Genomic DNA, 15,533 nt, shown 5'->3' on the forward strand with positions numbered 1-15,533 from the left:
ATTGTGTGTTGGTACTTTATGGGAAAGCTCACTAAGCGTTGGCTTACAGTTTCAGGTTATGTTTCAGGTACCTCAGATGATCGCGGGAAGGCGAAGGTGTGATCATGCACCTCCTCGTGTTTTGATTTATGATTTTAGGAAAACTATGATATTAAACATGTTTTGAAAACTAAATTGTAAACAATGATTATGTGTGGATTTGTTTTAAAAGTTTAAATTTTTCATGAATTTTGTCGATGTTACAGTCTCACAATCGCCTGTACTCTGTGGTTTAGTGTTTTATTCTCTGTAGTTTGACTTAGTAATACATGTAATTTTTGAGAGTTTCAACATCTTGTTGGTGAGGTCGAAGGTTTAGTAAGTGTGAAAATACTTTGTGGATGGTCTTTAGTCAGCACTTGTTATAACGTCAACATAGGTTAGCATGTTAGCGTATTTTCCAGTGTTTTTGGTAGTAGGATTTAGATAGTTTAGTGACTAAATCTGAATCCTAATTTGGATAGAAGTTGTATATTTTACTTTTTACTTTATCTCGAGGTTAGTGTTCGATAATATTCTCCTAACCTTTCTTTTGTTGTGTTATAGGCACTACTTCCCAAGGCATTCCACAAGAATAGTGGATGTTATTTTCGAACTCGTTTCCTCAAGTATGTGTGAACTATCACTACGTATAGTTTGTGGTAGTTTCAGTTTTAGTTTGACGTACACTTGCTTCCCCAAGTTTGTGTGTACTATCACTACTTCCATAAGTAGGTTCCTAGTGGTAGTGTAAGACGGGTAACCGTTGGTTTACCTAAACTAATTTCCCTGACTTTGCGCATACCATCACTACTTAAATAAATTCTTATTACTAGTCTATGATAACTAGTTTTAGTTTGAGAAAGTTACGATAAGTTATTATAATTGAGCTATGACTCTTGATCCCGAAAGAAATAACACGGTGTGTCACCGGACGTCACTATGGTAAGAAAGTTATGCATGCTTCGACTTGTCGTCGGGTTGTAGCTAGCAACCACACGTGGGAGAGTCGATACCGTATAGATCTATACATATCTCTCTCGATCATTTAAGATCTAACATTTATAGGTCGGGTGCTAGTTGAATATCAATCAGCATGTTGATGAATCATGTCTCATCTAACTCTTGTCGTGGGTGCCTCCCCTGGTTGGTTGTGTAGTTATTCGCATTGTATTCTATGTGGTATGCTTGTTATATATATATATTTTATCTAATATATATATATATATATATATATATATATATATATATATATATATATATATAGTGTTTAGCGTAGCTGAGAATTTGGGCAGAGTAACACCAGGTACTAAGTTTATCCAAAGGTGGCTATAATAACAAGTTTCAGCTTTTCTTGGAAACTAGCCAACATGACAACTAGGCATGATCGTATCTATCATAGTGGTTCAACATAACAACTAGGCATAATATTAGGTAAAGAGTTTGGGCAGAATAACTATCGGCCTAATATTATCCTAATGCTATGGGCATAATTATCTAACTATTAATACTGATAACTATGTAATGTTGTATTTTAGACATGTATTCCCCTTGAAAAGAGTTGAAAATGGGGCCGTGAACTCACCTGTTAGTTATGAAACCATTGATGTTGGGTAGAAATCCACAAGCGTGGAATTTGAGAGACATTCAAGATAGCAGCACGCGAATCGAGATAGAGAGAAAATGAGTGAGAGGGGTGTGGAAAATGGTATGCCGATGTTTGCTGTTCACAACAGGTTTTAGGGTGCGCGTGAACCATACGATCATGACACGTGTCATCTCCTCAGTGGGCCACGTCATCCCGTATCTCGATGAAATCGTGTGTCAGTGCGTGCGGCACACTGCGCATGAGCATGCGTGAAGAGATAATTAAAATTCAACAATTCGTAACTCTTGTATGCAAACGCCATTTTTGACGACTCTTATATATTCGTGTATATCTCTTCATTCTCCACAACTTTCCTTTTGGTTGTTTTGGCTAGTTTTGGCTTTCGTTTTTCGATGTGTTTTTATTATAGTTAAAAATCATATCTTCCTCATATGATTTATGTTTTAAGCGTTCTTTGTCCCATAATCCCTACTTTAAGTGGTACTACGTTAGCTTAGTTGGCGACTTTTCCCAAAAGTCGACAAAGCTCTTTGTAGTTTTCGACGTTTTAACTTTTTAAGTACGACATACTTTTATTTTGTTTAAATGTCATATCTCGCTCATACTATGTTGGATTCGTGTGAAATTTATATTTCTGTAACTGCGATAGTGTGTAGAATCAAAATATGTAAACTTGCTTGCAAAGTGATGTGACTTTTTGCGCATTTATTTTTGAGCCTATGGTTCTGACGTTAATAAGATTGATGGTTGAAATTTTTGGTGTTTACAGGTCTGTTTTATCGTGTTTTGTCATTCGACTATTGACGGCGATTAGGGACGTATTTCCTGGGTTTTCACATCCTCCCTTTGTTGAACGAAATTCGTCCCTGAAATTTAATTTGTAGTGTTTGGCTCGAATGCACAATATGTATTATTACATAGTCTTTATTTTAGAGTAGTAACTAAGTACTTACGCTTTAGTTTTTTAGAGAGTTATCGACACCCTAAGGTTCACCTACAAAGTAAAGTTTGTGACATATTTGATTTTCGGTTGTGAGAGTTAGAGAGAGTGTGATCAGATAAGTACTTTCCGATACATAGTAGTAGTGATATCACCCTCAGACAAATACTTTATGGAATATAGAAAGGTAGTGACAATCAAGTACTTACTGGAACAAAGAGTGGTAGTAACTTCTGATTTTTCCACCTTTTGTGATTTCTGGGTCCCACATGAGGTTTTGCACGCCTCACTTTCCGGGTTTTGTCATTTTTCTCCCACCCGATTCCCTTCTTCCAGGTACACTAGTCCTAAATCCTAACATCTTTCCATTGATAACGTATTGAAAATTCTTGCTTTAAGTTTCTTGATAATTTTTGGGGTTTTTCAACTTTTGTGTGATAATGTCAAATTAATGAGTTGGATGGATAGTATATCGATCGCTTATTGAATCTACATTGTTGATTATCATTAAAACTTGTTATAATGATAAATTTCTTAGCACTTTCGAGTTTTTGGGAAAAAACTTAGGGTTTCAGTTATATCTGAATGTTTATTGTGTTTTAAGTCAAATTGATCTTGTATTAATCCTGTAGGAGTACCGATTATTGAACCCCTATGTTTTCTAGGTTGAAATTTGGATGAGAATAGACCAAAATCGGATGTGTTCTTCGTCGTTTTCTTGAGTCACACGGTGCATATGAAGATACTCGGGGCGCATCTTCAAATGCAGGTCGTGCGTGAAGAAATGCGCATGAGGGGTACTTTTTCTAAAATTTTCCAGTTTTAAGTTTTTATTTTTATTCCCTAACGTTCCTAGTTTATTTTTGTCAGGTTTCACGATGAACAAGAGGCAACGATCTGGGTCTTTTCATCACGATTGGCCAACACACTCGTTCTTGTCTTTCCCCGCCACACTTCCTGAATGAGATTCTTACATCAGGAGGGGTTTAGAGCTCCTGACTAAGCATACCAACATTCCGCAGTCTCTCGATTGGTGAGTTGTGGATGAGCTGGGTTTGACGACGCTACTGGAGCCATTTCTCATGCGATCTCTTCACGATGAGACAGGTATCGTGACCTTCTTCAGTCTCACCTGGCGCCGCGTTCTAGGTTTCCAAGTGATTATCTTTAGGGAGCTCATTCCAGAGTTCCTTTCCACTGTCTGGTTCAACCGGGATGTTAGAGTTTGGTCAGACGACTCGGCCTTGTCTTTCAGGTTGGGTGGGGTTGCTCGATCTTGTAGTTTGTTTGATTTGGGGCAACATTTGGAGATATACCCTGTTGAGGATACAAATCATCCTTTCTTAGAGGCCTACTTAGATAGTTTTGTTCTCTCGGAGCTGAGAGAATACAATTATCTGAGTGTTTGGGCCCTTGCTGTTGGCAGGGCCGTCCCATGGGCCTGGGCAAGCTGGGCCACCGCCCCGGGCCCCCAAATGCCATAGGGACCCTATTTTATATTTATTTTATTAATTCTATAGCATTAGCCAATTAGTTTTAAGCTTATTGGACTGATTACTCAAGCCCAATACTCTAGTCTCTTATCAAAGGCCAACCCAAAAAGAAAGCGGGATGAAGGAAAGATTTAGGCGACTGGGAGTTTGGCGTGCGAGAGATGTCCGAATTCCAAGGCGACAAGGCGTAGTTAATCTTCAACGAAACAATCAATCTCTATGGAGAATCGAAATGTTTTCTCCAGATTCTAACTTTCTAAGGTAAGCAACGGTCTCAAATAGTCAGATTTCTTCTATTTCTTCTTCAATTTCAATTATATCGATATCTTATTTCTTCTGCAGTTCATCTTTTCTGTAACAACCCGTTATTTTCTGTTTGTAAAGTCAACTCAAGTCAACAAAAGTCCTTTTATTATTTGGATTTTTATTAAGGTTATGATAATAACCTTTATTCGTTAAAATCCTTAAAATATCTATAGTTGAATTTAGAAGGAAATCGTTTAAAAATCGAGAAACTTCGCATACTATTCATTGCCTCGGACTGCAAACACTTTGGGCCTCAAAGAGCTTACAGCCGTAAAATCTTCGGACCGTAAACTCCTCGCAGACCGTAAACGAGGCTTCGGCCGTAAACGACTCGCCGACTTCAGACCGTAAACACATCGGCCGTAAACCTCGCATATATATATATATATATATATATATATATATATATATATATATATATATATATATATATATATATATATATATATATATATATTCTTCATTTTTCCTTCATTTCTCATATCCTCCAGTCAAGAACTCTCAAATTCTCTCAAGTATCATCAAGAACACTTCTAATTCTCAACAAATTTGTAAGTGATTCTTCCATTCCTAAGTTGATATCCTTGATTTATCTAGTAAAACCTTATGAATTCATCCGTGAAATCATCTCTTTTGGCTAGATCTTCAAGAACACCAAGAACACACACTAGTTCTTTAGACCGTGAACACCTCATTAAAGCTTCAAAACATAAGTATACATCCGAATACTAGTTATTCTATAGAAGCTCATAACATACACCCTTGAAATCAACCATTTCCAAAGAACATAAGAGTTTACGGCCATGAGCATCTCCCTTGGCCGTAAACTCAAGATCTTTTTAAGCCGTAAACATCATTGGCCATCAACTCCATGGCCGTGAACGCCTTGTGTGGCCGTAAACACATTTAGAGCTATCACATGTGATTGTAACACTTAAATTCAAGTGTTTCCTAGTCCCTAAAGTGGTTTCCTATCATAAGTAGTTGTTATATACACTAATTATATCCATATATGTATCATTATATGTTTAATAGGATCCGTTGTGTTCAAGACTTCACTTTACACTTAGCATCCTACACCGATTATACATTTGAATAACTTACATCAAGTGAGTTCATACCCCCATATTTTCATAGTTTTTACTGTTTTAAGGGGGGGGGGGATACAAGTCTAACACAAATTTTTTGTGTTACAAACAAGTGATTTCAAATATCTTATCAAAATGGATTTCAGTTATCATCAAATCAAATGGTTTTCAATGATTGTTTCAAAACGACATCAAGTCACCAAAATGAATTTCAAAATATCAAACTTCTTTTAAATGTTTTTATAAACTTATATGTTTCCCCAAAAATCATTCTAGTATACATATATTTATATAAATAAGATTTAAAAGATTTAGGACTAATAACCCACTTTGGTTCCTTTTCCTTGTTTGGATGTGGGATTACAAGTATCAGTTATTTGTCCGAGTGTCATTTAAATTTTACTTATATATATTTGTATACAAGTATAAAAGTTTGTTCATTTAGTTTCAATTACCCTTTGTAACATGTTGAGCAAAGCGTTACATTCATGAATGCTCGTTATCAAATCAGAAAGTACATATAAATTATAATAAATATAATTTATGATTCACAGAACATATTAATTCACGATTCAAGTATACTAGAGTACACTGTTTTACAAAAACAAAGGTTTAATTCAAAACTATTCAAGTGTATACATTCTTTCAGATACATGTTAAGAGTACTAATTCTAGAACATACTATCAATCGTTTATTTCAGAATGATTGAGTTTTTCATAACTTTTTTACATGTAACGTTTATATGCTTTTATGAGTCAAGTAGTACAGGTTGTTTAATTCATTTAAACAATATAGTAAAGTCCTGACATTATAACCAAAATCTCCAGCCGGGGATCGAAACAATGTGTGTATAGATCTATATTGGGATTGACAACCCCGCACTCGGACTGCTAGCTACAGACAGGAATACATGTCTGTGAGTGACAAATTGTTATCAACATGTTTTCAGCGCACTCATAGCGTTGGGTCAGGCCATCTAGTCAATATGGTTATAATAACTCATTTAAAAGATATTAACAATACGTTAGTGTATAATTTACTAAACTTAAGTACATTTTCAAAGTACTAGTTTACAAGATACAGTTTACAGTATTACATTACAGTTTACAATAACAGTTGATGAATTCAGATATACTACAAATGAAGTCCTCCACCCCCGGACGTTTCCGCCGTCTGGTTTGGGGGTGTGACATTTTCTGAAATCGGAATGAGTACATCTGATTCTGATTCTAAAATCGACATTCAACATTCGACTGAGTTAGTGTATTCGACTGATTTAGGGCTTCTCCTTCACGATTCCTACTGATTTCCACGTTTCATCCCACCAGAATCGCTGATTGTGAATCTTCTTCCTTCTTTTTGTTGTAAGTTCTACTTTTTAGCATTAGAATTTTTTATTTTTCTTTGATTTTTCTATTTTTTTGTGTGAGTCTAATCTTCACAATTTTATGCTATGTAGTCTGTTGTAGAATCTGAGAATTCAGGAATATGAACATGACGTTCTTATAATCTGATTATGTGATTGTGAATCCCTGTAACTCTATAAGTAGTCTCTCGGTTTTTTTTGATATATTTTGTTATTCATTTGCTTAATTTTATTTGTTTAATGCTAATTTTTTAAATCTGATTTCTCTTTTTTTTAAGTTCATAATTGTTTGTTTTAACTGTGGGTCTTTTTCAATTGTCAATTGCTTAGAGTTTATTCACAAGCTCACAACATCAACAATTCAGCATCATTGGCGGTCAACAGTAGGTACAAAAAAACTCTTATTTTATTATTTGTTAATTGTTATCTGTTTGCTTGTTAGTTGCCTTTTATCACTCTATTGAATATCAGAATATGCATCCTAGAAAGTATATGTCTGGAAGTGAAAAATGAAAGAAAAAACAAATAATTGAACAAATAATGAAACTCAAAAAGGGTCTATGCACAAGTTTTTCAAAAAATAATAATTCTGCTAATGTACAAGTAAATGAACAAGATAATCTCACACATGAAACTGTTTTTAATGAGCAAGATAATGTTTCAAATGAAAATGTTGATATTGATAATGAAAATATTAATAATGAAGATGTTAATGTCAATAATGAAAATGTTAATATTTCAAATGAGAATGAAAATGAAAATGTCATGAATGATAACAATGAACAATTTATTCCACCTTTAGATATATATGATCCTTGTAATTAGGATAATCTTGATAATAACTTAAGAGATATTTTGATTGAAAAAGGGCCAATAAGAGAATCAAATTTTGTATATCCTAAAGATAATCTATCTAGACATTTTTCTTATGCTTCTTATATTAGAAAGTTAAGTAATGGTGAGACGAGTGATCGAAAATGGCTAATTTACTCAAAAAAAGTTGATAAAGTGTTTTTTTTTGTTGTAAATTGTTTAAACCTAATAATTATGTCAATAAAATTTCTTTAGCAAATGATGGATTTAATGATTGGGAACATCTATTTGATAGACTTAAAGAGCATGAAAATAGTAACCAACATCTTTTTTGTATGGATTCTTGGGATGAACTAAGAGGAAGATTGGATAATCATAAAACAGTTGATAAAGATTTACAAAATAAAGTTTTAACTGAAAAAGAACGTTGGAGGCAAGTTTTAAAAAGAATAAATGCTGTCATCAGATATTTGGCAAAATATAATTTGGCTTTTCGAGGTTGTAACGAAAAACTTTTTCAAGAATCTAATGGTAATTTTTTGGGAGCAATTCAAATGATGGCAGATTTGATGTTATAATGCAAGAGCATGTTAGACACATAGAAAATTATCAAACTCATCTTCATTATTTAGGGCACAAAATTCAAAATGAAATCATTTCTATTTTAGCTAATAATGTCAGAAATTCTATAATTAATATTATAAAAGAATCAAAATATTTTTCTGTTATCCTTGATTGCACCCCCGATGTTAGCCATCAAGAACAACTGACTCTTGTTATTCGATGTGTGAACATGTCTAATAATTAAATAAAAGTTGAAGAATTTTTTTTTAGAATTTTTAAAGGTAGAAAATACATCGGGTTTAGGACTTTTTAATGAGTTATTAAATGCAATTAAATCTTATGGTCTTAATATTGATGATGTAAGAGGAAAAGGTTATGATAATGGTTCTAACATGAAAGGAAAACACGAAGGTGTTAAAAAACGATTACTTGAAATTAACCCAAAAGCATTGTTTATGCCATGTGTTTGTCATAGTCTTAACCTCACGGTTAGTGAGATGGCTCATTCTTGTGATAAAGCCATTTTTTTTTGGAGTTTTGCAACACATTTTTTTATTATTTTCAAGTTCAACCAAAAGATGGTCAATATTACTTGATAAAGTCCCTAACTTAACGGTAAAATCTTTATCTAATACACGTTGGGAGAGTCGAATAAAAAGTGTCAAAGCAATTAGGTTTCAAGCTCCTCATATAAGGGATGCCTTGATAGAATTATGTTTATCATGTGATGATGCAAAGTCTAAAAGTGAAGCTAAAAGTTTAGTTAATGCTATTGAAATTTTATGAAGTTTTACTTGGTATGATATTTTATTTGCTATAAATAAAGTTAGAAAAAAAATGCAAACCAAAACTATGTGTATTGATGCCACAATTGATCTATTAAAAAAATATGATGACATTTTTTAAAAATTATAGAAATGAAGGTTACGCCCTTAGTATCGATAATTCTAAGGCCATTGCAACGGATATGAATGTTGAACCTATATTCATAAAAAAACGCCAAAATATTAGAAAAAAAACAATCTGATGAAATTAATTGTGAAGATGAATTACTATCACCCGAAGAATCATTTAGAATCGAATATTTTATATATATTGTTGACGTGGCAATTGCGTCATTACAGAGTAGACTTGAGCAACTAACAAAATTTGAAAACATTTTTGTATTTTTATATGATTCAAAAAGGTTAAAGTCATTGGATGATATTGAACTTAAAAAAAAGTTGTGCTATTTTTGTAAATAAGTTTACTCATAATAACTTATGTCATGTGGATTTAAATTAATTTTTGACGGAACTTAAAGTATTACAAAAGACTTTGCCAAATGTTGTTATGTCATCGGTTGAAATTTTAGAGTTTGTCAAATGTAAAGATTGTTATCCGAATGTTTGTATTGCATATAGAATCTTATTAACCATACCTGTTAGTTTAGCATCAGCAGAAAGAAATTTCTCAAAACTAAAATTATTAAAAAATTATTTGAGATCATCAATGTCACAAGAAAGATTAAATGGTTTCGCTATGTTATGCATTGAAAAAGATTTGTTCGATAATATTGAACTTGATTCTATAATTGATGACTTTGCATCTAACAAATCTCGTAAATGTAAATTTCTTTAGTTTTTCTTTGATATGTTTATGTATTAGTGTTCAAAGCATTTTTTGGCTTTTTTATTTTGTTTTTTTGAATTAATAGTTGCTAGGTTGTTTGGCTTACGGGGCCTGTCCCAAAGTCTTTTCTTTCAATAGGCGGGGAGTCCCCAGCCTTCAATTGTATTATTGTTTTAATTAATAAAATTTCCGGAGGTGCCGCCCTCTTTTACAAAAAAAAAACAAAAGAAATATGAGGGGCCCAATTTTTTTTTGCCCCAGGCCCCAAATTGTCTAGGACCGGCCCTAGCTGTTGGCGAGTATGTGTCGAGGTCGGGGAAGGAGAGCAACTTTAGGTCTCCTTTGCACAGATTCATGCACCGCCTTGTCGTCTCCACTATTCATCATCATGAGGAGCACGATAAGGTCCCTTCAAGTGACATTTTCCCAATGTGGTGCCTCCTTCAGACTAACGTTCACCTCCACATCCCTTACACTAGCTCTGGGTGCTCAGCCACAGAGCAAGATCAGTGGTGGCCATTTTATCTGCTGCTTGGTTCGATCCTATGGGGTTGATACTCATGGGATGACTCCCCATCGAGAGTTGGACGGGGCGACTCTAATGCGGCTATGAACAGTTGTTCATGGTCCATATCAGATTTTGAGGATTCCTCCTGATGATGTTACGGTGCCTATCCGTCTGGTGGATCCGGTGCACAGAGAGGAGAGAGAGTTTGAGTCGAGTTATCATCAGCAGCATTTACGACATGCTCCCCCTAGTTCTCAGTGGGGCCCGCAGCCTGAGATGGATATAGCCCATCTTTATAGGCGTATGGACGAGCTGACCAGGATGGTTCATGATGTCTGTCAATGCCAGCAATGGATGGCAGGAGCCATGAGTGATTGGTTTTTCTTTCAGGTATTTTTCTATCCCTTTATTAACAACCAAGTGATGGAAGGGTACATCTGGGACGCATCATGACGATGATGATGACGGCGATGATGATGACTCTGACGATGATGATGGCGATGGTGATGGTGGTGATGATTAAGAGGAGTATATTGGATAGTTATGTTTCTTTGTTGTAGATTTCTTTTTGTATGATTTTAGTGGTGATGTATGGGCATATACACTCCATATTTGGTAAACAATTCCACGATGTATCTATTTAGCCTTTTGGTAGTGTATGTGTATTTCACGTTTTATATCTTTACTGGTTCATCGGTGTATTTAGCTTTGTGCTTTTCTGGATTGCTCAAGTTTTTACCTTGATAATTACCATATTTAGGTTTAGTAATGGATTAAACCCATCCAAAATAAAACATAGATGATCAGTTTTATGTCTAGTATTGGCTTGGCCAATTTACTATTAAACTTATTTAGGATACTTAACCTAAAATCTTGATTTCTCATGTATTAAATTTTTGGTTTTGCACTTCAGGAATATCATATAAGGATCAACCATATGAGAAGTATCGGTGGGCAGGATAATTTTAGCATATAGCCGTTCTATAATCCAGAAATCCAAGAGATATTTCAAACTAGACACCTCTCCCGTATGTTGTCTATCGGTTGTGTATTTTAATAATACTTTTTAGTTGTAGATCTGAGGATAGATCTTTATAAAGTATAGGTTATAATTATATTTCCTAAAGAATTACTAATTCACTATAACCCTAAGCTCTGATACGAGTCTGTCACTCCCTCATCCTGGTGGCGGAAACACCGAGCAACACGACTTTCAGAGTTTGGAAAAGGTCTTTGTGTTGAGCTTCCATTCCTTTTAATAGTCTGACAGTCTTCTGTACTTTGTAGTTTAATATTTTATTCTCTATAGGTTGACCTAGGAATACATGTGATTTTAGAGAGGGTCAACATAATGTTGGTAAGTTCACAAGTTTAGTAAGTGTGAAAATACTTTTTTGATGGTCTTTAGTCATCATTTGTTATAACCTCGACCCAGGTTAGCATGTTAGCGTATTTTCGAGTGCTTTTGCTAGTAGGATTCAGATAGTTTAGTGGCTAAATCTAAATCCTGATTTGGATAGAATTTGTATATATTACTTTATCTCGAGGTTATAGTTACATAATATTCTACTAATATTTTTTTTATATTGTAGCCACTACTTATCAAGGCGTTCCTCAAGAATAGTGGATGCTATTTTTGAACTCGTTTCCTCGAGTTTGTGTGAACTATCACTACGCATAGTTTATGGTAGTTTCAGTTTTAGTTTGACCTACACTCGCATCCCCGAGTTTCTGTGTACCATCACTACATCCATAAGTAGGTTCCTAGTGGTAGTGTAAGAGGGTTAACTGTACGTTGACCTAAACTCATTTCCCTGACTTTACGCATACCATCACTAAATAAATTCTTATCAGTAGTTTATGATAACTAGTTTCAGTTTGAAAAGTTATGATAAGTTATTATAATCGAGCTATGACTCTTGATCCCAAAAGACATAACGGGACGCTTCATCGGACGTCACTGTGGTAAGAAAGTTATGCATGCTTCTGTTGGATATAGTGTCTAAGTCCATAACTTTATTTGGTATGTACTTGACCCGACCCGGCATGGTCCATTTGGGTTGCATGACATTGCAATACTTGGATAGACTAAATGAGAGAATAAGGCACTTATGATTATTAATATATTATAAGTTCTAATATATTAATAATAGTATTATTTAATTAGTATTGATCAAGTATTAATCTAGTATTAATTTGGTGATCAAAGTGAGACTAATTAAATATATAGGGTTGATTATGACAATCATCAATTCTTTTATGGTGGATTAATGATCCATGGTTTATGGGTTTGGTTATAACCATATGGAGCTCCATGGATAGTCCATGGGAGTTACAAACCCATGGGTCATGGGAAATCAAGAGTCATGACAATTAAGGGCATTCATGTGTAAACCCTAATTGTGACAACACTATAAAAGAAACCCTATGGCTAGCAAAATCAAGACCTAGTGGACATAGTGTTACTAGAGAGGGCATAACCGATTTTGAGTGCTAGAAGTATTCTCTCAAGTTATTCCAAGTCTTGTGGTGTTGTGTGAAGCATTTGAGGCACAACATTTGGGGTGCTAGGCTCACAAAGTCTTGAAGGAATCCAAGCAACAACAAGGTATGTATTTCTACTAGTTTTATGTTTTATGTAATCCCCATGCCATGCTAGTTAGGAAATAACCTTGAAAAAGAAATTTTGCATGTATATAGAGAAAACATAGATTCAAGGTTATTAGGGTTGCATGTACACTTAGGAAGTGTTAGAATGCTCAAAAACCATCAGTGGTATCAGAGCCTAGGATTGTTTTCTGTATACTTGATGCAAAACTGCTTAAAAATCGAAAATTCTGCATTCTGACGACTGAACTCGCCGAGTCCATGGGGAGGACTCGCCGAGTCCATGAACAAATTCATCCTACTCGACGAGTAAAATAATGCACTCGCCGAGTATGATCGTGCTGGGCAGCTTTTCGTGTTTTGTTGCTGGAAATGGATTAAAATCATTATCCCGATCTGTTTTGGACTTGTAAAATCTGTTTTTCAAAATGATAATGATTATGTTAACCCGTTTTACATGGCTTTTATCAATTTTCAAGTATTGTATATGTTTATATGATTTCTTGAAATTGTTTGATATGAATATTTGTTCTTATGAGTTTTTAGAAGATCATAGGAATTTTGTGTAACTTACATGCTTGTTTAATTCATGATCTTAATGCTAATGATGGTGTCCATAACTTGTCCTCAAGTTATGGATAACCAAAAGTCACTTCTTTAAATTGTAATTAAAGAACTAAAGAGGTTTCATAAAATGAAAAGTCTTCATTTCTATAAACCATTAAAACTCATAAGTTACAAATTGAAGGGACTTAGAATAGTTTCAATTCTTGCCCTCAAGTTTTGGAATTTGAAAAGCCTTACACTTTAATTCCAAATTGAACTCTTAGAATTTTTTAAAGGTAAAATTCAAGCTTTATGGACTTCATTAAATTAATTAAAGTGTTTAATTAAAAGAGTTAATAATTCCATAAAGACATGGTTTAAGTTTAATTAAATTAAGTATAGTTTAATTAATAGATTAAACCACCAAGTATTTTAAATGTTTAAAATACACCCTTATACTATTATTATAATTTTATTATATAGATATGTATAAGAATATGTCATTCTTACCGTTAGTAGGCCTCATTCACGAAGCCGGTCTATAAGGGGGGTATAAGGTTGTTGCCTATAAAATGGTGACTTAATGGGTGTCCACTCTCACCCACCGCTTCCTTGATCGGTGGAGGGTCGTTAGCCGAACGGGTAGGATACGACTTTAAATTTTCATTAAAAGTATAATGAATTATAAAGTAACTATACATTAGAAATTCCCAATCTTAGTTACTTTAGGAAAATGTGAAATTGGTGCTAGCCCATAAAATTACACTTTGTACCTTACCAAGTCGTTAGTGGAGCGTGTGTGGTTAACCGGCACACTAACATGGACTAGTAAGAGTGGAAAAGGGTAACTTGACTTTATTATAGATCGGTGGAGCGTGTGTGGTTAACCGGCACATCGATTAGGTAATATTGTTGAGGGTACCAAGTCAATTTGTATGGTTATTCACACCTTGTTTGTGATCCTCGGCATCCCAGTCACAAACTTGAGAGGGCACAATCGAGATTCAAACATGCCATTGAAAGTTCAATGTATCTCAAAAGATCTAGGAGTTTCAAATCCAATTAAAACTTAATTATATTTCGTTTTTCATGGTGGAAATTGGTAAATCGTCATTTACCTACCTTTAACTATTTTATAATTTGGATTACGGCATCCCTCTTCCAGTTATAAATAGGTTATTGGGTCCTAGCCTTAATATTTCATATTGGGTGTAATATTAAGGACTTTAAATCAACTAACTTGAATTTCTCCCATTATAGATGTCTAGTTTAGACAGCTATGGTCTTCCCAAATCTTTAGGAACAAGCTTCCTAATGAAGATGATATCCCAAATGGCAACCAAGGTGAAAGATCAATCCCTTTGTTATGCATTAGTGGGACTGGAAATCATACTTCACTTCCTCCACCTCCTCTAATAAATCTCCCTATCCCACAAGTCTCAAGACCTGATAATTTCTAAGTCACTCAATCCCTATTGGCAAACAAAGTCTATATGTGCTCAGGTCTTGGAGATTAAGTCACATATTGACAAGCCGGGAGAGTTGGGTGTCGAAGTCTCAAGGTAGCTGGCTGTTGACTTGGTCACTCCTTGATGACAGATCACGACATGACCCTTAATGGTCTTACCTATTTGCTTGATGATGCTGAATCAGCAATGATTTGGAGCATTGGTAAAGCAAAATTGATTGGAAGATCAACTTCCCAAACTTCCATGGACATTGACAATGGTAACATTGGAAGTCCAGAAAAACTTTCTCTTCCCAATTGAAAGGGATTGGCCATAGTCAACTCGGTTGACCAAATGGTAAAGAGAAAGGCTAAGTCTGTGATAGTCCTGTGTACTGTTTCCAAAGAGTCCATATGTTTCTGTTGCCAATGGAAGGGCATTGGTTGCGAAGCTGCCAAATTTACCTAAAAGTCCATAAGGATAGTAAAGTCAAATGTTTGACTCTACTTCAGGTAAAGTCCATTGTCTAACTCTATTAAGTTTCTATTCTGAGATTCTTATTGCATGATGTGACTGGGTCACATGTTGATGTTTTAAGAATCAAAGAAAAGTGAA

Source organism: Lactuca virosa, chromosome 5 (assembly GCF_052849685.1).
Source record: "Lactuca virosa cultivar CGN04683 chromosome 5, Lactuca_virosa_CGN04683_v6, whole genome shotgun sequence".
NCBI classification, from domain to species: domain Eukaryota; kingdom Viridiplantae; phylum Streptophyta; class Magnoliopsida; order Asterales; family Asteraceae; genus Lactuca; species Lactuca virosa.